The sequence below is a fragment of the Microtus ochrogaster genome, chromosome 22 (genome assembly GCF_000317375.1).
Source record: "Microtus ochrogaster isolate Prairie Vole_2 chromosome 22, MicOch1.0, whole genome shotgun sequence".
NCBI classification, from domain to species: domain Eukaryota; kingdom Metazoa; phylum Chordata; class Mammalia; order Rodentia; family Cricetidae; genus Microtus; species Microtus ochrogaster.
Genome location: NC_022023.1, coordinates 11975133 through 11997604, shown reverse-complemented (window position 1 = coordinate 11997604; position 22472 = coordinate 11975133). Strand labels below are relative to the sequence as shown.

Below are 22472 nucleotides of genomic sequence, written 5' to 3'. Positions count from 1 at the left end.
GTGGCCTCTTCTATGAAGTTCCTGCACTTAGTGAGGGTGATGAGAAAAGGGGTTCTCAGTGTGGAGTCTGGGGCTCCCCCTCTAGCAGAAGTCATAGTTATAGATATGCCAGAGTTTTTACCTAAATCCAAAGGGTCCGTGACCCCAAAGAGATTGACCCTGCTTAAAGAACTTGGGTGTATATGACTTAACGAAAGGAACCTCACCCCTTGGACCCAGGAGTGAGGATGGGGCAGGAGAGGGCTTTCTCCTCATAGCTACCGAGGGGCAAGGGTCTGGCTCTGTGCTTAGCCAGCTGGTGGGATGTAGGTCAGCAGGGAAGAGTACCTGTTTGGTTCCCTGCGATCAGTCAAGGAGCCCGAGAGCATCTGTTACCATGGGTCTGCCCAGGGCAGATGTCAGAAGTAGGCGGCCCATGATGCTGGCAGAGGCTCTGTCTACAGCTTCTTGTGGGGAGGAATAAGCAAGCTTGAGTGTGGCCAGTTGTTCCTGGTCCCCAGGAGACAGAGGGCTGAGCCCGCCAGCAGCTACAGAGCCCTTAGACTCCCAGGCTTGCAGCTAAGGCACAGTAGTCCCGGACTCCGGCCCATTTCCTTCCCGGAGACAGCTGTTAAATCCTGCCTTAGCCAGTGTTTAGGACTTAGGACCCCAGTGCCCATGGCCCTCAGCTTCTTCCTCTGCAGTGGGAAGTGTTTTATATATCGCCGTTAGGTGTTAGAGTCCACCATTTAGTGATCTCAGTTACCCAGCTACCAGGCTCTCTCTTGTGATCTGGAGTTGAGATCGCAAAGCCTGGAGTCAGCACACTGCCCCACCCTCCCTAAAACACGGTACTCTGTATTCCCAGTGACGGGGAGGGAGAAAGCTCCCTTACTTTGGCACCAACAGAATCTGTTTTGCTATATTTAAAGGTGGCTCCTCTGGGACCAAACTGCTTAATACATTGCTGCTTTCTCATGCCACCTCCTCAGACTCTTCCACCATTTGCACCCTCCCCCCAATTTTTAGTAGGTTTTTTTTGTTCTGTTTTGCTTTGTTTGTTTGCTTGCTTGCTTTTGACACAGGGTTTTGCTGTGCATCTCAGGCTGGCCTTGAACTTGCTGTAGTCCTCCTGTCCTGGTCTCAAGTGCTGGGATCACAGGCCTGCTCAGCTACCCTGTACCTGGCTTGGTTTTCGTTGCCTTTCTTTTTTCTTCCTTCCTTCCTTCCTTTTTTTTTTTTTTCTTTAAGCAGGAGTGCTTTATCAAGGGAAGAATATTCTGGAAAACTGGAATTGAGGCCTGACTGAAAGACATATCATTTACTTCAAGGGAGGGATCTAAAAAAAGCTACTCCTTGGCTTCCCCCATGAATTTTAAATGCTCTACGAGCTCTGCCCCATGAAGAAAACAATGCCTCGTGGTCTTAAATAATTAAACGGAGAACACTGAGCGTGGCGGCATCAGGCCAGGCTGGTCACACCATGGGCCCCAGGAGCTTCTCTTTCAAGGGTAAAACCAGCTGGGGGACCTGTGGAGGTCACACACACACACAAAAAGATCAGCTTCTAATGCTGCCTGCTAAGCATTTGGCAAAATTGGTACAACTGCGGAAATGTCACAGAAGAGGGGGAGGTGGCATGTGTTACCACAAGAGCGTCCTCCGAGCGGGATCAGCTGTGTCAGCCCAGTGACCCCTTGTCTGGTCTCATCTGCTTCTCTACTGCCTAGGGCTGGCCATGCGAGATGACTGTGGCCTCAGACAAGGTCCTTGTCTTCCCTACCACTGCTGTATGGGCACTGGCTTCCCCACACACTTGATGGAAATTTCTGGAGAATCTTTGAGGAAAGGAGAAGGCTACTTTTTCCCCCTTCCTTCACTGGCAATGGGGACATTTTGGGATCAGCCCATCATTTCTTGGCTGCCTGCCCATTCTGTGACTTCACGGGCTTTGCCTTTGGGGCCACAGAATGATATGGTATACAGATATAGGGGTGGCCACAAGGTCGTTGTGGGACCTCACTTGCCGTCTGGGGAAGAGGGAGTTCTGCCGGGCCAAGGGATCTAGTCTTTCTTGATCACTCCTTATTTCATCCAAGCTTCACGTTTCAAAAATACAGAAATTGGAGTTGAGAGAAGTCAAGCCATTTGATTCACATCACACAGCCGAGGCACAGGATGGAATGGTGGTTTATATGTTGTCCTCAGAGGCACGCCACTCTACAGTTCATATTGTGTAAGACTTTCACGGTCCCACAAGAAAGGGAAAGCAGGCTTTCAAGAGTCCAGCCAGGGTTCTGAAGGATAAGGCCGGGACGTACCTTCAGGGAGTTGTGGCCACAGCGCTTTAAGGAAGCAGGGGGGGAACAGGTTTGCCCCATGTGAGTCAGTCGCCTGACTCCATCCGCCCAGATCAGGGGATGACACAGCTCACTTCCCTTCCGCATCTCTGTCTCCCATCTTTTTCCTGGTCTTTCCCACAGATTTCGGTAGAGATTCTCAGAATGACTTTTTTTTTTTTTTTTTTTTTTTTTGAGACAGGGTTTCTCTGTAGCTTTTTGGTTCCTGTCCTGGAACTAGCTCTTGTAGACCAGGCTGGCCTTGAACTTACAAAGATCCACCTGCCTCTGCCTCCCGAGTGCTGGGATTAAAGGTGTGCGCCACCACCACCCGGCTTACAGTCACACTTCTTAAGGTGTTAATCCAGATTATGTAATAGAAATCCAAATGTCAGAAAAGTAAACCTGCTGGGCTGGATCCGTGGATCCATTGAGTCGATCTTGACCTTGACACAGAGCGTGGTTATAAACCCTCCGGAGCCTACACTACTTGCTTGCTTTTGGCTCAGACTCAGAATCCTTCCTCTGCTCCTCCGTCCGTAATCGATGGTTACCTTCATTATTCATGTCTGAGATGCTCAAAAGTGGAGACTGTTAAACTGGAAGGAACCTGTAGCCATGTAGGTTTCAGGATTTGGTCCTCAACCCTTCATGGAAGTTGGGATTTTTGCTGTGTGGTGGTGGCACATACCTTTAATTCCAGCACTCGGGAGGCAGAGACAGGTGATCTCTGTGAGTTTGAGGCCAGCCTGGTCTCCAGGCCAACTAGGGCTGTTACACAGAGAAACCCTGTCTCAATTTTAAAAAAAGAAAGAAAAGATGGAAGTTTCAAGCCTTGGTGGCCACACTGGCTTCTCTTTGCATGTGTTACAAAAATGATTTGTCTGTAGGCTCTTTCTCCTGGAGCAAGTCTTTTATCCACCAAAGGGTAGATTAACCTAGTGAATCACAAATGCAGCCAACGAGGAACTCAAACCCTGGACTCGTTGATGGGAAGCTTACCCTGGGACTCTCCAAGTGCTTGTTCCTGGGAGGAACTCCCCACTGAGGCCCTCTGAGTAGTCTGCTTTGGGAGCAAAGTTTCAGGTGGCCTCTAAAAACTTTCTTGGCAGAATTAGTTTCCCCCACCTCCTTGGGTATCAAATATTTGTATGGCTGAGATAGATGTGTGTTTGAAACCCTGCTGTGCTGAAGGCCCTTTGGTTTGTGCTTGGGCTCTGAGGTAGGTGTATGCTCAAAACCCTCTTGCTCTGAAGGCTACCAGTGGTTCGTGCTTCAGCTCCTCAGAGCCGGTAGCTTCATTAGGTTGTCTGCATTCGAGTGGCAGCCAGTGAGAGCAGCTGCCCTCGAGACACCCAGGTGGAGGTTAGTCTTGCAAAGACAGCAGATTGGGCCCAGCAATGGCCTTCTTAAATCCTCCAGCTACCTGTTTAGTCGGTTGCTATTTACTGTGTGCCAGACACAGCTGTGGCCTGTCTTTGTAGACCTTACAGTAGAGCCGGGAAGATGGATTGAGAGTAATTATGAAATAAGTACTCAATTATAATTAATTCCTTCGCTGAGTTTTGTTCTCGGTGTTACTTGTGGTATCAGGAAGACAGACATATAAGAACTCCTAGTTTCATGGGGCTGACGTTCTAACGAAGTACACAGTAAATGGAAACACAGGGAATAAATCTTACGATGTATGTGTTAGAGCAGCGGCCCTCGACCTTTGGGTCACAACCCTTTTTGGGGATCAAAGGACACTTTCACAGAGGTCACCTACGACCATCAGAAAAGCACAGCTATTAACATTACGATTCATAACAGGAGCAAAATTACAGTTATGAAGTGGCAGTGAACACAATTTCATGGTTGGAGCTCACCCGCAACGTGAGAGAGTGTGTTAAGTGTTAGGAAGAAGGTTGAGAGCCTCTGTGCCAGAAGGAACAAGAGGCAGGGGAAGTGGCTGGGAGAACGGCTAAGCCGGCAGCCTGACTGTGTCCGCTAAGTTCTGAGCCATTTGCTGCATCCTAATCGCCAATGTGACGGCATTAGGAGGAGGAGCGTTTGAGAAAGGATTAGGTTATGAACACAGAACCGTCAGGAGTGGAATTCATGAGAAGTCATCTCAAAGATCTTCCTTGCCCCTTTCACCATAAGGGAACAAAGCTAGAAAGTACCATCTAGAACTGGAAAGTAGACCCTCCTTAGACACCAGGTCTGATGCAACCTCCATCTTGAACTTTTCAAATTACGGAACTGTGAGAAATAAATTTCTATTCTTTATAAACCACCGGACCTAATTGTATATTGTGATAGCCTTGGGATGGACGAGGATGAGATAGATCAGTTGCAGAGAGACGGGTCTCTGAAGTGGACACTGTAGAAGGGTTGGAGTTTACTGGTCATGACAGGTGAAGACAGAGAGTTGAGAGAGAACGTTCAAACCTAAACGGCCGGTTGGAAGGGCCACCTACAGATGCACAGAAGTCACCAAGAATCGAAACAAAGGTGCTGGAGGAGAGAAGGAGGGTGATTCAGGAGCCCTAGTCGCCAAGAAACAAGGGGAGTGACAGGCATATTCGCAGTGGATGTAGCAATGAGGGCTTCTGGTTGACGGTCTCGGGATGAGTCAGGACATGAGGATCATTCTGTCTGGCCTGGAATGATGCCCAGGGATGGACCTGGTTACTCAGAAACCAGCCAGACCTCTCCAGAGCACTTCATCCTGACCGTGGAAGAGAAGCAGAGTGCTGAGGGAGTCTGGAAGGAAGGTAAGTGGGACAAAGATGTGGGCCAAGCAGAATGTATACCGTGGAGCGGATGTAAAGGAAGGCTGCAGCATCCCAGGGACCAGGTAACACAGGGACCATTATCCAATGAATGTGGATGAACGTAAGCAAGCTCCTTCATCTTTTCTCTTTGCTAGTTTCCTCTGCCAAATAAACAGTGGTGCTAATCTCAAGGTTGTTGGTGAGATCAGGAGAGGTCAAGCACATGCCGGTGGCCAGCATGATGCCCGCTGCCACATAGGAAATGATTGGTAAACATTGCAATCTCCAGAGGCTACCTCTTCCAAAGCACTGCTGAGACCTTGGTAGGATGTGTCTCAGCCTTGCACGGGTCCGGGGGGAGTCGGGGGCTTTTCTGTCTAGAAAACAGATTCCTTGTGAAAGGAGTATGAACTACCTTGAAGCCCAAGATAAGGTGTGCTCGGAAACAGGCAAACAGAGGTTTGAAGTGTGCTCTGAGAAGGTGACAATGAAGTGGGAATGTGTTGGCACACACAGAGCATCTGGCCCCGAGGAGGAGCCGGGTGACAAGCCCTCAGTTTGTGGAAACAAGCACGGGCTGTTCTGAGCCAGGCTGGAGCCAGGACATATGAGCCCCAGCTTTCTGGACCCTCCTGCTGTCAGTCAAACCCCCAGCCTCTTCCAGAATTGAGAAGGGGCTCTAGAAGACCCTGAATGGAGGCCCAGCCTGATTGGTCACAACCTGTTATCCATACAGCATGAAGGGAAACCACCTGATTCTCTGCTTTTGGATCACTTAGATCTCCCAGAGACATCCGAACAGAGCCTTACGAGGTGTTTGTGCCATCTCCTCCATTCCTCTCTCTGTGTGTCCTTCCCTCTTGCCTCTCTGTTGACACAAGCTTTGGGGGTCCGGCTGTCTTGAATCTGGCTGTGAGGCAGCCTGTAAGACATCATGATAGCCTGTGAGTTCACCCAGTAAGCTGTGCTTTCCACTTCCTTTAGGCCAGGTAGGGCACACTGGGAAAGATAACTTATGCGGGACACAGGGAACAGATTGCCAGTGGGGAAGAACAAGCTAGGGTTCCAGATACATGGAACCAAGAGGGCTAGGACACTTGGGCATACCCACATATGTACGTGTGAGTGCTTACATGCTTGCACAGCCAGCAGTTCTGCTATAGAAAGGGTTCTCAGGTCCTGATATCATCCAACAAGGCTCTGCTTGCTTGACTTTTGGAATTATGTTGGGTCCTGGTAACTTGGTACTGGTTTCTCTATGCTATGTAAGTCTTGGGTTTAGTCAAGGCTTCAGCTTCAAGCCCTGTCTAAGATTTATTTTTATTTGTTTAAATTGTGTGCATTTGTATGTGTGTGTGCGTGTATGTCTGTTTATGTGTAAGTATGTGCACGTGAGTGCAGGTGCCAGTGGAGGCCAGGGTTGTTGATTCGCCCCTGGAGCTGGAGTTGTAGGTGGTTGTGAGCTGCCTTATGTGGGTGCTGGGAACTTGGGTCCTCTGCAAGAGCAGTAAATACGCTTATCTGATCTCTCCAGCCTGACACTTCCTCTCCTGCGGGACTTCAGGGTCCAGAGAAGAGCAGATCTGATCCTTGACTAAGGGAGTCAGAGACTCATCCAAGGGACACCTCAGGCTACTCTGGGGTGAGTTAGAGACTCATCGAAGGGACACCTCAGGCTACTCTGGGGTGAGTCAGAATGCTGCACAAGGGTCGCAGAAGAAGCACAGAGAAAGCCAAACTTAGAGAACTCAGACTGGTGGGTCTGATGGAGGATTGACTAACTTGTCCTGGCCTTGGAGGGTGGGAGAGTTTTGATTAGGTGGAGTAGGCTGGGTTGGGGGCTATGAGAGAGGCATTTCTGGGGAGGGCATAGCTCATGGAAAGTCAGGTCTAGCCTGCCAGGAGCTTCCATTGTGTTATGCCTGTTGTCTGAGTACAGAAATTGAAGAGGAGGGGGGGAGGCGACATCAGATGCAGGTGGAGACCGTGCTGGGTGGTGACTGGGTTTCAGGTCAGGAACCATCTTTACAACTGGTTTATGAATAGCACGGCAGGGTGGATGCCTGTGGTTGGAGAGAATTGGGCACGGATGGCCCTGGGTAACAAAGTGAGCCAAGCACACATCAAAGGCCCTCTTTCCTGGTTTCTCGCTTGTTTGAGGTCCGTGAGGGCTTTGTGTTGAATTTGGCTTCTCTGGGTATCCTCCAAGCCAGCATACACCTAGTGCCACTAGGCTCCAGAGAGCCGAGGGCACAAACTATTTTTGTGTTCCCTCTAATGCCCGTGTTTATTTTTAAACCCGAGCCTTTGTAAAGCGGGATGTATCATGCAATCTTCGCTTTTGAGTAAAAAGGTTCTCTGAGGCCGATGGGACCCACAGAAGGTGTTCCTGAGTCGTGCCGTGGCAAATGCCCGTCTCCGGCATTAGAAGGAAGAACTCATTTGCTTGAAAACCAATCCTGGAAAGAGGAAGCCCTCGTGCGGTTGGCCAGTTCTTAATGTGTGCTGAGTGATCTGTGGCAGGCAGCAGTGTGCATCCATGAAGGGCTCTGTGATGGAGACAGGGCCAGTCGGCAAGCTGGGGTGCACATCTGAACCTGCCAGTCTCCATGATCACCCACTGACAGGAGCCTGCGGATTTAGACCAGAATGTCTGGTATCTTTTAAGCGTATGCATGTTGTAACTGAAAATTAGAGGTTAACTTGGACTTCAAGATGGAGGAGTTCATGTTGGGTGTATTTATACCTTCTCTGCCCAGAACCCATTAAATGATAATCAAGAGATTAGGAAAGTGTAGTCCCAGGGCGCCCCAATGAATAAGAGGGAATTAACGGCGATCGAAAGATTTCCACAAATTTCTGGATGGCAAAGAGCAAGGGGGAGGAAAGGCGATGTCAGAGAAAGCGAGAGGAAGCCAGCCCAGCCCGCAGATCCCCAGAGGGTCTCGGCTGAGCCCACCATGCATCAGAAGACAGGAGTGAGAATTGGGGCCCCTGGAAGTGTTTGGAAATAAATTTATTTAATTTGGTATAGGGGCTTACAAAATTAGTACATCCAGCTACAGCAACCAAGTGTGAGGACCGAGCAGAGAGACAGGATTTCCAGTTGACTTCTCGTTCGTCCATCCTGAGGATCAAGTGTGAGGGCCAAGCAGAGAGACAGGATTTCCATCTCGTCCATCCTGAGGATCAAGGCCAACAGAGCAGGGCAGAGGCTGTGGAAGGGGCAGTTAGCAGGGAAGGAGAATTAGCGGCTCCTGGGAGGAGAATGAGAAGAACTCCAGACGGAAGGCTGTGGATGGTGCCTCGAAGCGCTCAGTCCAAGTTAGAACAGGAAGTCACGGGCTCCATGACTACTATTTCAGGGCAGAGACTGGGCTGGATTCTAGACAATGGTTGGCGTGGGGTAGGAACATGGGCTGTGTGGTTTTTTTTTTCCTTAAAAGGGAGCGATAGAACCGTTGCGGCCACCCAGATACCCCATGAAGGCATTGCGTGCTTTGGGACAGTTGGGGGACAGAGTCTAAGAAGGGGATGTTTCCCTCCACCCTCCAGACTTGGCTCTTCCCCCACGCACTCAGGTCTTGGCACTGGGACCACATAGAATTCCACTCCCAGCACGTGCCTTGCCTCCACAGGGGACAGATCTAGTCCAGTGCTGCTCTCTTTCTCAGATGGTCAAGTCATCTTTGTGTCATTTGTGTTTCTAGACTGACCGGACTCTTCCTGAACTTAGCAGTTAATATCTGGTTGACCTTTTATGCACAATGCAGGATTTCTTGAGTTCATTTTGAACATTTCAAAGCTTCTTTATTGGAACCATGGGAGAACCGAATTAATGTATTAGTAATGTATAATTATGTGTAGTGGGAGGGGCCCCAAGGGCACAGGTGCCAGCTGAAGTCTGGAAGGAGGTGGTTGACTGGCGTGGCTAATGATTGGTCCCTTTCCTGGGCAGAGCCATTTGTGCTGGGCATCTGGCCAGTAGAGACCAGCCCGTCCCTGGTCTTGTGTTGACGAGCGGCCTATAGTGACTCTGCCAAGGAGGATGTTGGGCGGAGCATACATGCTGAGGTACGAAAGGGAGAGACTCAAGCTTGCTTATCTGCCAGCAGAGAAGCTCAAGGAACAGAGAGGCTATTGTGATCTAGCCAGCGTTTCCCAATCTTCCAGTGTCATGGACACACGGGAAATATTTGTAGAGCACCTAGGCGAGTAGACAAGACCGTCCCCAGCATGCAACCACGGGACTCCTATTGCCTGGGCCCTGCCCTTCCCGCTCAGGGTTAGGGCATACCCTCCCAACAGGCCACTTCCAGCCTAAACAGCATCTTTCTGCAGATCGGAAAAAGCCATTTAACTTCTCTCTCTGGCCCCCTTCCAGATACCCATTACTTCCCAGGCAGTTGGCTAACGTAAAAGGTGTGTCCATCTCTTACTCTTAGACTATGTTTGGCAGCCATTAGCATTATTTTTAACACACCCGTGACTCATGGCAGGCAACTGCTGGGAAGGACAGACAAGGCTGGGGGACATTCCTCTTCCTTGGTGGGAAGCTCCCAGGATTCTGCCATGGGGACAGATCACATGGTGGGTTGCCATGCAGGGAGATGAGGTGCATACTCGGGGTTCGGGCGGGAATGTGTGAGCAGGAGACACATACCCAGGCCTTATCAGGGAGAGATGATGCTTAAAGCATAAAAGCAAACATGGTAAAGAAAGTCCACAGTCAAGAATTTGGGGAACAAGTGCCCAGAAGCCCAGCAAGTCTTGTCTGCTAAGGTAGGGTCTAATAATCGGGTGGAGGAGAGAATCAGAGCCCCAGCTCAAGGGCAGTCTGAATTCAGGGATACCCTGTGATTTCCCACTGTCTTTAGAGCAGCATCTGCTTGGGATCCTTCTACACCTGTCCACCTCTGTCTGTGAGAGATAGAAGGACATCTGTTCTGGGGCCACCACAGCTTGTCCTGGTAGGCAAGATGGGGCTGTTTATGCTCCTGGCCTTGACAGTATGGGAAGTGACAGAATGGAGTTTTGCCTTCTCGGACACCTGTGATACAATCTCCACAATATGTTAAAACCAAATAACTAGGTTTGTTTGGCTTTGGGTTTTGAACTCATCGCAGTCCTCCTGCCTCAACCTCCCAAGTTTGCTGGGATTATAGGAACGCACCACTATGCCTGGCCATGTTATTAGCTCGGTAGATATTTTGGACCTACTGTGTGCTTAGGGCTCCAGCAAATGAAGGGCTGGTGGGTGGCATACTGTCTCCACAGCATAGTAAATGTGCCTTGGCTTAGAACAGTTTGTTCTTACTGACCAGGCCTCCTTCCCGGAAGATGTCCCCTAACACTTCCACCTTCTGTGATACCAAGTTCTCAACACGTCCCTTCTTTGTTGTATCCTAGAACTTGCTGCTGTCCCCACGAGCAGATCTGCCTTGTGTCACGTTTTTACGTATGCCTTCAGTGCCAGGTACCATGTCCTTGGGTGTGATAGGAAAAGCTGGCTGTTGGAGCACACCTCACCCAGCAGCCTGGTAGAGGGCACAGGGTGCCCACAGGACTCTGTTTATCCAGCAGACAGAGGCGGCTGCTGCACATCCAGGCGGCTTGATCTGGAAACCAGAACACCTGCATTCTTGAGGCTACGTTGTTGGTGTATCCTGCAGATTAGCAAGCTGTCTGGCAGTCACATGTGACTCGGACCAATACATATGAAAACAAATTCTCTTTTATAAATATTGCCTGAAAGATGAAAGTCTTTTAATAATGGGAACCCCAGGGGAAGAACAGGTGATTAATGGGTTCTTCTTGGTCAGTAGGTTGGAAACCAGTACCTTCACTGTGAGCTAGAAACTAAACAGATGAGAACTGAACTGTACAGACTCTGACCCTGTCCAGGGTGGTGTGTGGTTTGGGCCTACTGAATATAGTCCCTGGACTCTTGGGGACTCAGGTCCTCGGGTGCCAAGTCCCCATCCAGCTCCCGCCATCTACAGTTCTATGGAGCGGCTCCCTCTACCACCCTTAGCTGTGCTCACCCCTGCTCTCTTCGGTCCAGATGGTTCTCTACTCGGTCTTTAGCTTGGGGAGCGAGAGATACTCCGCTCTCTTACCTGGACACAGTGTTTACATTGTAGCAAAGCCCAAGCTCCTTTTCTGGATCTTGCATGCCTTCAACAAACCAAGTCTTGGTCTTTTCAGGGAAAACCCCAGTTCTGTGGTCGGCATTCAGTGTGCCTTCCCATGCACACGGGGGCTCACATGGGCAGTTGTGAGCAGCCTGGGCTCTCAAGCAGAGGTGATTACTGTCTCCGTTCTTTACAGCCGTAGCCTAAGTATTTCTTTATTAGTAAGCGTATTTATGAGGATTGTCATAGAGTAATAACTGTTTTGTAACCTGCCCCCTTCACTTCACAATCTGAGTCCTAGTGTTGACTGGTTATTGTTGGAATTCTGGAATCTCTGAGTTCTGATTTGGGGTGTGTGTGTTGTGTGTGGGGGGGCGTAGTTCTTTGAGGCATTAGATACCAAGTGATCAAGTGATATTCAAATCCTTCAAGGTCTGGTGGGGAAGATCCAGAGGAATGGGGAGATGGCTCAGCGGGTAAAGTGCTTGCCAAACACGTGAGGATCAGAGTTCAGACCCCCAGAGCCCTCATAAAAATCGAGCAGACATGCCAGGTGCCTGTAATCCCAACATTTTGAGGCAGACAGGATGGTCAGGGCAAGATGGCTAGCTAGACTAGCTGGTGATCTCTGAGTTCAACTGAGAGACCGTATCACAAGAAAATAAAATGAGAGAAGTCAAGGAAGATACCCAATGTCACTCTGGGGCCTCTCCATGAAGGCACATGTGTGTGTGTGTGCATTCACGTGTGTACACACACACACACACACACACACACACACACACACACACACGAGGAAGAGACAGAGACAGGTGCACCTAGTCCTTAGACTCAGCAGTAGTCAGGGACCTTATTGTGTGACAGTGAAGTAGAGAATACATCACAATGGACTGGGGTCGGTGGCATAAGCCTGTCACCTCAGCGCTTTGGGGGTGGAGACAGGAGGACCGGAGTTCAAGAACAACCTCTGTTATAGATTGAGTTCAAGAGCAGCCTGAGCTCTATGAGGCTTCGTATTTAAAAAGAAAAAAACTTAACAGCTGAAACTCTAACAAGCCCCAGAGTGGGTGAAGATGGAAAGAACATGTTACCATGGGGGAAATACTCATTAGAATACGTCATCGTTATAGAAGATGAACATTGCTTTGTGCACAGACACGTATAAGGTGTATTGTACATTTGCCATCGCAAGGCATTATTGGTTATTTGGGGTTTATTTGCCCTTATTCTTGTTTCTAAAGATTTACCTTCATTATTTTTAATTATGTGCGTGTATGTGTTGGGGGTGTGCACACACTTGTGTTTTGTATGCCCCTGGAGCTGGGGTTACAGTTAGTTGTGAGCTGAGGCATGTCCCTGGGAACCCAACTCTGGCCCCTCTGCACTCTTACCTGCTAAGCTGTCTCTCCAGCCTCCAGTTTTGTTTTTAATAAGCAGCTCTTTAGTGATATTCATTCTGCAGAAGATTTCTGCAGTATCCTTTTTTATGGCTGTTGAACTCTTAGAGATAGGGCTGCTTGGTTCAGGAGCACGCAGCTTTAAGGCTTTGGACATGTGACAACCACAGACTCCTATAGAGAGCTACCCCATAGCCCTTAAACAACAGTGGCAGGGCAGGGGCAAAAAGGAGAGCAAACAGCAGGGTTTCCAATCTTATTTTTTTTAACTGTGGTAAAATGTACCCAATACAGAACCATTTTAGCTCCGAGGGTACAGCTCGGAGCACTGCCCATGTTCACACTGCTGTACTGCGCTAACTACCAGCTCCAGAATGTCTGGTAATTTTGTTTCTTTTCAACTTCTGCAATTTGATGCTAAAAAGGACCTCATTATCTTACCTCACACTTCTTTTTCTCCTGAGGTGTAATTTTTTTTTTTTTCAGTTCGGGGAATGGAACCCGGTGCCTTGTGTGTGCCAGGCTGGCTCTCCACTGCCGAGCCCCTTCCCGAGAGCCTAAGCATATGTGACTTTCCCTCAATCGCCTATAGCCAGTTTTGTTTCTTGGGAACTCTCCAGTCCTCACCCCTCCTGCCTCCCCTAAGTCCTCCCCCCTTGCAGGCCATTTGCTCTCAAAAACCTGGCTTCCCAACTCCCGGTGCCGCCCGCCTTGTTCTGTGTTCTTGTTCGCCTCGTTTTCCCTACTGACCATCTATCTAGTCTTCCTCTGGCAGCAATGGGCTGTTCAGGTCACTCCTCCTCCCTTTGTCCATCCCCGAGGACACGTGCCATCTCCAGCTTCATCAGGAGTCAGCGACCGACCAGACGTTGTTCTAGTAAATATGCCCCCTGTAAAGTTACTGTTTTTTCATTTCTGGTCCGTGTCAGTGGCGTTCAGTACCTTCACAGCATGGCTGTCACCACCTTCAGGCCCAAAACTTCTTCATCTCCAGGAGAAACTTTGTGTCTATCAAGCAGTTAGTCCCACCACCCCCAGCCCTGCAGTAATCAAGGTTCTTTCTGTCCCTGTGAATTTGGACAGTTGACTCATAAGTGGGCTCACGACCTTTATCCTTCCGTGGCTGTTAGCATCCCTGAACACGGTCTCTGTGAGGCTTGCCCATGTTTGTAGACTGTATCAGATGTTCATTTTTAAAGAACATTATACCATGGTTTTGGTTATCCATTTATCTCTTGATGGCCATTTGGGTCCTTTCTACCTCTTGGCTCTCGCTCATAGTGCCACTTTGAGCTTGGGTATAGAAGTTGCCTTTTAGGAGATCCACCTTCCATTCTGTGGGTCTGGGTTGGAAGCGGAACGGCAGGACCACGTGGTGTTTCTGTATTTATTTTTTTCAGGTTCCACCAAACTGTTTGCCGTGGTCTTAAGCACACGGTTTGGACAAGCAGCTTTAGGAGAGTGACAGAGGAGGGAGTTCCCAGTCAGCCAGAGTGGGACTCTGCCCTGTAGGGAGTGTAGGGCCTTCGGAGGAGCTGCAGCAGGAAGGCCTCCTAAGGGAGCAAAGGCCCTTCCTGAGCACTGCTTTCTGTTGTTTTAAGGCAAGGGACCATCAGACAGCCTTGCTGCTGGGAAGAATTCACAGAAGCGAGGTGTGGTGGGGATCAAGACAGAGGGCTGTTGCTGTGGGCTCCTCGTGAGGAGCCATATGAGGGGTGTAGCCTGCACTGAGGAAGCTCCAGAGGCTCTGAAGCTCTCAGGCTTTTACAGGCACCCTTCCATAGGGCCACCCCTCACATGCAGAGTGCAAACCCTAGCGCTGTGTCTTCCTGGTCTTTGAACTGTGGACTGTGGCACCTGCAACCATATCTTTCAAGGCCGCACTGCAGATGAATCATTTATGACGCTAATTCCTGACCCCCTTCTGTCCTCTCCATCCCCAGTTCTCTTTGAGTTTTCAGTATCTTCTAAGGTGTTAAAATCTTTCCTTCTGTTAATAAGAGACCCTGCTGTGAGCAGCCCAGTGTGAGGCGAGCTCACTCCTCCTGCAGGAGCTGCCCCAGAGTGGCCTTGAGGATGTGGGATAGACAGACACTAAGGGCCTCTCTGGGCTGCAGATTGCCTTCAGGCATGTGGCTTCCCTCAGAGGTGTGCTCCGCATCCTTTTCTCGCCCACACGCAGCAGGAGGGCTGAATCTACAGGACAGACAATAACAAGTGTTGATAAGAAGGTGGACAAATTGGAATCTGATGTATTGCTGGTGGGAAGACAAAATGGTACAGCTGCTTTGGGGCCTCCGAAAGTTAAGGAGAGAGTTACTAAATCGCCCACAGATAGATATGTATCCAACAGCCAAGAAAGCATTTGTCTTGGTAAACTTTGTACATGGATAATCATAACCTCATTATTTGTAATAGCCGAAGTACCTATCATCTGCAGAAGGCATTAGCAAAGTAGAGTATACCCATGCAGTGGAATATTATTCAGCCATAAAAAGGATGAAGTGCTTGGGTTAGAGAGAGGACTCAGCAGTTCAAAGTGCCTACCGCTCTGTAGGGGTCCCAAGTTGGGCTCCCAGCTCCCATGCAGAGTGGCGCACAACCATCTGTAATTTCAGCTCCAAGCAAACCCAATGCCTCTGACTTCTATGAGCACCTGCACACACACAGACACAGAGGCACACACACATATACTTTAAAAATTAATAATAAATATTTTTAGAGAACAAAGCTCTGTTGCATGCTATATTATTGATGAGCTTTGCAAATATGCTCAGTGGGGGAAAAAACCCCAAAACCAAACAACAAAGAGAGTCACATGGTATGTGGTTTCCATTTTTTTTTCTGTGTAATTCAGAGAATGAGCTATGATAGCCACACTCTGGTTTTTGAATGAGTGGGTTTTTTAAGTATATAGCAATCCAGAGTAAAATTGTGAATAGCAAGAGACAGATAGATGATGAGATAAAAATCCTCTAACTGAGCACTTAAAACATCCAGGAGAAAAACCCCAAAAAGGCAGTCAGCTAGAGTTCCTGATAAAGTCCTGGGTAAAACAATGTCTCCTGGCGTGGGGCTTCCAAGTAAAAGAACAAACAGCAGCAGACATGACCAGCATCACCTAATGGAGGGCTTTAGAACATCCAGCAAAAACCAGCAAGGGAGCAGAGGCATCAGCTGATGTCCCCAGATGAGCATTCTCTCCATCAATGACTTTACCTGGCCAAGCTCTTTCCCTCTGTAGGCATTTTCATCTCATGGGATAAACAATAGGAACGTCCTTTGGAGACGTTGGAGGCACGTTTCACCTTCCAACTGTTCCCAAGGACTTGAGTTTTACTCTTGGGCTATTTTGTTGTTCCCTCCCCTCCCCGGCAGGGTCACAGAACTGGGAGTTTGGCAGCCTGTCCCCAGACAAGGAACCTTGGAGGACACTTTGAGACCATTTTGCTTGGGGCTAAAGAGCGCAGGCAGGGGAGAGGACCCCACAGGCAGAGACAGCTCCCCGGTGAGCACATGACAGTTTTCCAATGTAAAAGACTTCACACCGTTTATAGGAAATGTCCACAGTAGGCGGTTCATAGTCAGGAAGCAAAGCAGAGCTGTCCTGGCAGGACTGCTGGTGAAGATGGGCTTAGATTTGCTCTGAAGTCACAAGAGATGCTGGCCCGTTCCTGCAAAAGCCAGCAGAGTCTGGACTTCAAAACAGTGCATTTAACAGTATCCAAGTTATACCTCAATAAAACGTTTCAAAAATATTCCTTGTTTATTTAAAATGTAAATGTAGCCAGAAATCCTGTATTTTTAATCTACCAAGTGTGCCAACTCTATTCTTGCCATTATTTAATAATGAGTAAAGCCTTATTGGAGCACATGCGTGCGAGCACACACACACACACACACACACACACACACACACACACACACACACACACAATAAGCATTTGCTGGAGAGACCAAGTGGGTAGTGGAAATAAAACCGTCATAGACATTCTTGAAGCATGTCTGCACCTTTGTTTCTGTGTTTTACACTTTGTGTAATTGACTTGGAGAGTTGCCAGCTTCTTCACACCTTACATTCTCATTTTAAACAAGTTTGGTTCCTCGGAAAACAAAAATAGCATTTTTCCTCCAAACCGGAAGTCAGGGTGGTAGCCACTCCCGACAAGAGTAGTCTCCTAGAGCTGAGACTAGGCTGTGCTCTGCCCCTTACCCAGGATCCTACAGGTATAGAGAACTTGTTCAAACAGCTAAAACTAGCCATGCTGATTTGCCAGTTGAAGAAAAGAGCTCCAGAATTCTGCATTTTTAACTTAGAAAAAAAGTTATGAAAATTATGAAAGCACACTGATACTCCTTTTGAAGATGTCTTTGTTTACCTTGTGATGACCACAGGGAGAGGGGCTCACACAGGTTCTTCGGGCGGGTTCAACTGTCTAAGGGGAAGAGGGGTTTTGTGCAGCTGCAGCATCTGGCTGAAATTTATGGATTACAGTATTCCTTCAGCAAGTTGCCCTTCATAGCAAAAAGGGATTTTAATACACGCTGTCAAGTCTAATCTTTTCTTGTTTCTAAATTTGGCTTTACATTAGCCTTTGATAGCTTCATACAAGTATGTAAGGTGTTTTTTTGTTTTCACAGAGAGTCCCTACATCATACTGCATAAAAGCATACCATTTATTGCTACCTGCATGCGCATGGGTGTTAGATCATCTGCTGGGGTATTCGTCACCCCGAAGAAAGCATTGCCATTCTTCCAGCAGCCACCAAGTGCCAACATCTCCTAACATAGAAGGATGGGACTTCGTGAGCCCCACCCCATCCATGGTGGGATTTTGGTTGGCTTGGTCTTGTGATAGTCTTGTGCCTGTAACCATAGCTACTGTTAGTTCATGTTCACAGCTGCATGCACTGGCCTATCCACAAATACTGTTTTACTACAGACAGTCTGCCCCCTCTGGCTATTGCTACCCTTCTGCCCCCTTTTCTGTTATGGGTTTTGAACCTTGTGTGGGGCTGAGGCAGGATATAGATGCCTCATTTAGATCTGAGTGGTCCACACTATTATTCTCTGCACACTTACTCATTACGGGTCTGTGTATCAGTCACCATCTACTGCAATAAGAAGCTTCTCTGCTGAGGGTTGGGCGATGCACTAATCTATGCATATGAGATACGAACTTAGGGGGCAGTTTATAACTGTGTCCACTTAGCAGAATTATAGTACTAGGTTTTCCCTCGGGAACTGTGTCCTAGCCAGTTACAAGTTTTGGCTCAGTTATTGATATCAGACATAGATTCCATCTTATGGAGTGGGCTTAACACCACCTCCTAGGCCCCACTTTCTAGAGTTTCTAATTCCCCAAAGCACTGCCTGGGTATGAATAACCCTTTAACACATAGACTTCTGGGGATAATCATCACCCATGAGTTAACATCCATTTTCACAGCCAAACTGAGCAAACACCAACAACAAAGCAAAGAAAAAAAAGCCTTTAAAAAAAAAAAAACGGAACAAAAAACTCCAGAGTTTTCTCACGTTACCGCCCATTTAATCTGTGTTGTCATCTCCAAGGGACTCAGAGTTTAACTGAGGAGGGAAAACCCACCCAGTGTTGGTGGTATCCACGTTTTCCCCCCCGCCATGATGGACGATCTCCTCACCCCATGAGCCAACATAGACCCGTCCTTTCCAAAGTCGCTGTTGTCGAATATTCTGTCACAGCGAAAAGAAAAACAGCATACACACTGCTGGCTTCCTGTGCTACAGCGTGTGTGCATCTGCTACAGTCGGTGAAGCTACGCTGACACGCCGTCATCACCCCGTGTCTGCAGTGTACGGGCTCACTCCAAGAGGTGTGTATTCCGTAGGTGTGGATGAATGAGGAACGGCGGGAATCCACTGTTACTGTAGAATCATAGACAGTGGTTTCGCTGCTGAAGATCTCCTGTCCCCTGCCTCAGCATCCCTGTCTCCTCCTGCACACCGGCAGTCTCTGATCTTTCTAGAAGGCCTCTGTAGAGCTCTACAGGTCTGCGTTTTATAGACTGTTGGACAGTTAGACTCATGCAGTGTCTGGCTTTTCCAGACTGGCCCCGTGTCTTTTCAGGGTTTGTTCTCACTCGCTCTCATTTCAGTGTCCCTACAGATTATTTATTCACCCGCTAGGAAGGATATCCCAGCTGCTTCCACATCTCGATAATTTGAAGTGGAACAGCAATAAACATCCACATTCAAATTTATGCGTGGCTGGCTTTCCATTCATTTGGGTAGGTACCCAGAAGTACGGTTACCGGATCATAGGCTAACAGAATGTTCAGCAAAGCTGTTTTTCAGATTAGCTGCCTTTTTTACCAGCAGTGGATGATGGTTTCCTATGGTCCACATCCTTGCCAAAATTTGATGTTATTAGTGTTTGGGATTTGGCCCATCCTAGTAAGTATGTCATGGGATATCATTCTCCTTTGCGAGTCTCTGATGACATATGATGTTGACTGCCCTTTTCTAGGATTATTTGCTGGCTGCTGTGATTTGAATATTTATGCCTTGTTGAAATTTTGCCCTAATGCATCAGTGTTGAGGGTGGGGTTTGGCTTTCAGAAACGATTGGGTCATGAAGGCTGTGCTTTCGTAAGTGGGATTAGCAGCCCTCGTAAAGGGCTCAGGAGAGGAATTTCCCCGCTCTCTCCTGCAATTGGTATTCCGTGCACCTTGGGCTCACCAGACGGTAAACCTGCCTTGGACCTTGACTTCCCTGACCTTTAAAGCTCTGAACAATAATTTTCTGGATTTTTTTTTTTTTGCCATTTAAATACACGGAACGCTTCACAAATTTGCATGCCATGCTTGCATGGGAGCCAGGCTAATCTTCTCTGTATTGTTCCAGTTAGTATGTGCTGCGGAAGTGAGCACAATTTTATGTTTTTTTTTTAATTGTTCAGTCTATGATATTTTGTTATGCAGAACGGAATGACCTGAGATGCGTCAACTAAATGTTCTCACCCATATGTCCTGGGCATCCTCAAATGTCAGGTTCTGTGTTAGGTGTGTGCGTCTGTCCTGGAACTGTATCGCTGATTGTGGGCATTCTCTGTGTATTTCTTGTTATCGCTGATTGTGGGCATTCTCTGTGTATTTTTGAGCCTTTCTCACATGTGCCTTTTAGAAGTATTTTCTCATTGTCTTTTCATTTTGCTAAACATAGTCTTTCACATAGCAAAGCTTTTAAATTTTTAAAGATTTTTCTGTAGTACAGGTTCTGAATTCATGACTCTCCTGCCCAGCCCTCCGTGTGTTAAAATTACACACATGTACCACCATGTCTGGCTAAAAGTTTTACATTGTATTGAAACCCAGCTCATCATTTATTTATTTTGTAAATCGTGGCTGTGGTGTTGTATTTTGCATAGATACCTATAGCTATCTACATTTTCTTCTATGCTATCTTAATCCAGGGGATTTTATAATTCCGTGTTTTGCATTTAAGCCTGTGATCACTCTTGGTTCATTTCTGTGACAGGTGTAAGATGTGTGTCTGGATTATTTTCCACATCTGGGTGTGAGTTGTTCTGGTACATTTGTTGAAAAGGTTATCTTTGTACCATCTTAATGCCTTTTGCTCCTTACCAAAGATCTGTTGGTATTTGCGTGGGCTTTATGTGGGACTATTTCTGGGATTCTGCTTTATTTATTTATTTATTTATTTACTTACTTACTTACTTACTTACTTACTTTTTTTTTTTTCAAACTTCACACAGTCCTGATTATTCTGTGTAATAAGTCTCTCCTTCCCTCCCTCCCTCCCTTGCCCCTCTTACATGATTCTTGGGGTGGGGTGGACATTGAACTAGGAGCCTCCTGAATGCTAGGCAATACTCCACTACCGAAAAGTACCCCCAGCCTCTGGTAACTCTCAAAGATGCCAAGAGTTTTGTTTTGTTTTTTTTTTTGTTTTTTTTCGAGACAGGGTTTCTCTGTGGTTTTGGAGCCTGTCCTGGAACTAGCTCTTGTAGACCAGGCTGGTCTCGAACTCACAAAGATCCGCCTGCCTCTGCCTCCCAAGTGCTGGGATTAAAGGCGTGCGCCACCACCGCCCGGCTGCCAAGAGTCTTTTGCCTCCCTTTCTTTCAGTATCTGTTCAATTCCTTAGTATCTACAAAATAACTTGCTGCCATCTTGACTGAGTTGCATTGAATCTATTGATGTGTTGTGATGAGTTAACATATTGACAATATTAACTCTTCCTGTTCATGAATATGGGATATATCTCTGCAGTAGTTTGGATATGGTCCATGTTGTGATATAGGAAGCGGTAGAACCTTCTAGGAGGTGAGACATTGGAGGGGACATGGCCATTGGAAAAGATGTGGCCATTGGAGGCACTTGATCAGAAAGGATGTTAGTTATAACAGAGACGGTCTGTCTCCTAAAACCCTGCCCAGCTTCGTTCCTCGTGGTCCTCCTCACCTGTGTTCCCACGGTGATGCTGACACTGTGTGACCCAGACACTGCGTTCTCCTCAGGACCAAGCAGGTGCTGGTGGCATCTCAACAGGAAAACCAGTACAGGGTCTCTTCACCCAGCCCTTTGCTGTTTCTTACCAGGATGTTGGGGATTACCTACTTACTTGGTTCAGTTTAGACCCACGTACTGTCGTTACCTACTTGTTCCGGAAGGACTACGATGCTCTCTGTGAACAGAGGAACTTTTATCTGTCCCTTCCTTCTTAATTTGTATGTCTTTGTATCCTTTTCTTGTCTTACTGTGTTATATAGGGCTTTCATCATAGTGCTGAAAAAGAAAGAGAAAAACAGTAAAGCTTTTGAGGTTCTCACCACTAATTGTTATGCCGTTGCCAAGTTTTCTGTAGCTGTCTCTTGGGAAGTTTAGAAAGTCCTCGTTGGTCATAGCTGATTGACAGATTTTTTTTTTCCTACATGAATAAGCGTTAAATTTTGTCACACTCCTTTTCTTTACTGATGTGATAATGTGATTTTCCTTCATCATCTTATTGATGTGATGGATTTCAGTAATTGATTTTTTCAATAGCGAATCTGCCTTCTATACCTAGGGTTTTTCACTTGGTTGTCATGAGTAATCCTTTTTATACATTGCTGAATTATATTTGATAATATTTTATTGGTGAATTTTCCTTTTGTGTTCCTGAGGGGTGTTAATCATACTTTAATATTTTTGTCTGGGTAGGTTTTAGGCTGATGTCCTCTTCGGATGAGCTAGGAAGGAGAATGAGCTAGGAAACTCTCCCTCCACTTCGGTCTGTGAAAGAGTTTGTAAAGAATTGGTATAAGTTCTTCTATAAATATTTGACAGAATTCACCAGTGAGCCTCCCTGAACTTGGAGCTTCCTGTTAACTACCTACTGACTATATTGCTTCAAGGGATCCTATCTGCATATTGTCTGCTTCTTGGTACATTTTAATCTAGGTTATGTACATCCGTAGGTAAAGAGTTCACAATTTTTCTCTGTCTTCTTAATACTATTGCATATGTAGTGGAGTTCCTTTTTGCATTTATAAGACTAGTATTTTTTTCTCTCTTTTCCAGTTATCCTGGACAACAGTTACTGGTAAAGCTGATCTCTTTGAAAGAACAAGCCTTTGTCCTGTTGACTTTCTCTCTGTTGACTGCCTGCATTCTTTGTCACTAATTTCTGATCTAATGGCCATTAGTTATTTTCTTACACTTACTCTATATTTGATTTCTTTCTTTCTTTTTTTTTTTTGGTTTTTCGAGACAGGGTTACTCTTATGTTTTTGGAGCCTGTCCTGGAACTAGCTCTTGTAGACCAGGCTGGTCTCGAACTCACAGAGATCCGCCTGCCTCTGCCTCCCGAGTGCTGGGAT

At 47.3% G+C, this 22472-nt stretch overlaps 1 protein-coding gene and 1 non-coding gene across 4 annotated transcripts in view; one reads left to right on the top strand and one right to left on the bottom strand.

Moving 5' to 3' along the window:
• The window catches only part of Homer2 (homer scaffold protein 2), a 92941-nt gene that overhangs the window by 16915 nt on the left and 53554 nt on the right, over positions 1-22472 (top strand). Inside the window, exon 1 of one of the 3 annotated variants that reach the window (XM_026784348.1) lies at positions 9805-9859. The exons of the other annotated variants lie outside the window; for them this stretch is intronic. The gene's annotated coding sequence lies outside the window, so the exon portion shown is untranslated. Of the gene's footprint in view, positions 1-9804; positions 9860-22472 lie in introns of those variants that run through there. 3 annotated transcript variants of the gene reach the window in all.
• Positions 19419-19521, bottom strand: LOC113457349. Its single transcript, XR_003377941.1, has one exon. It is a non-coding gene; the product is annotated as a U6 spliceosomal RNA (small nuclear RNA).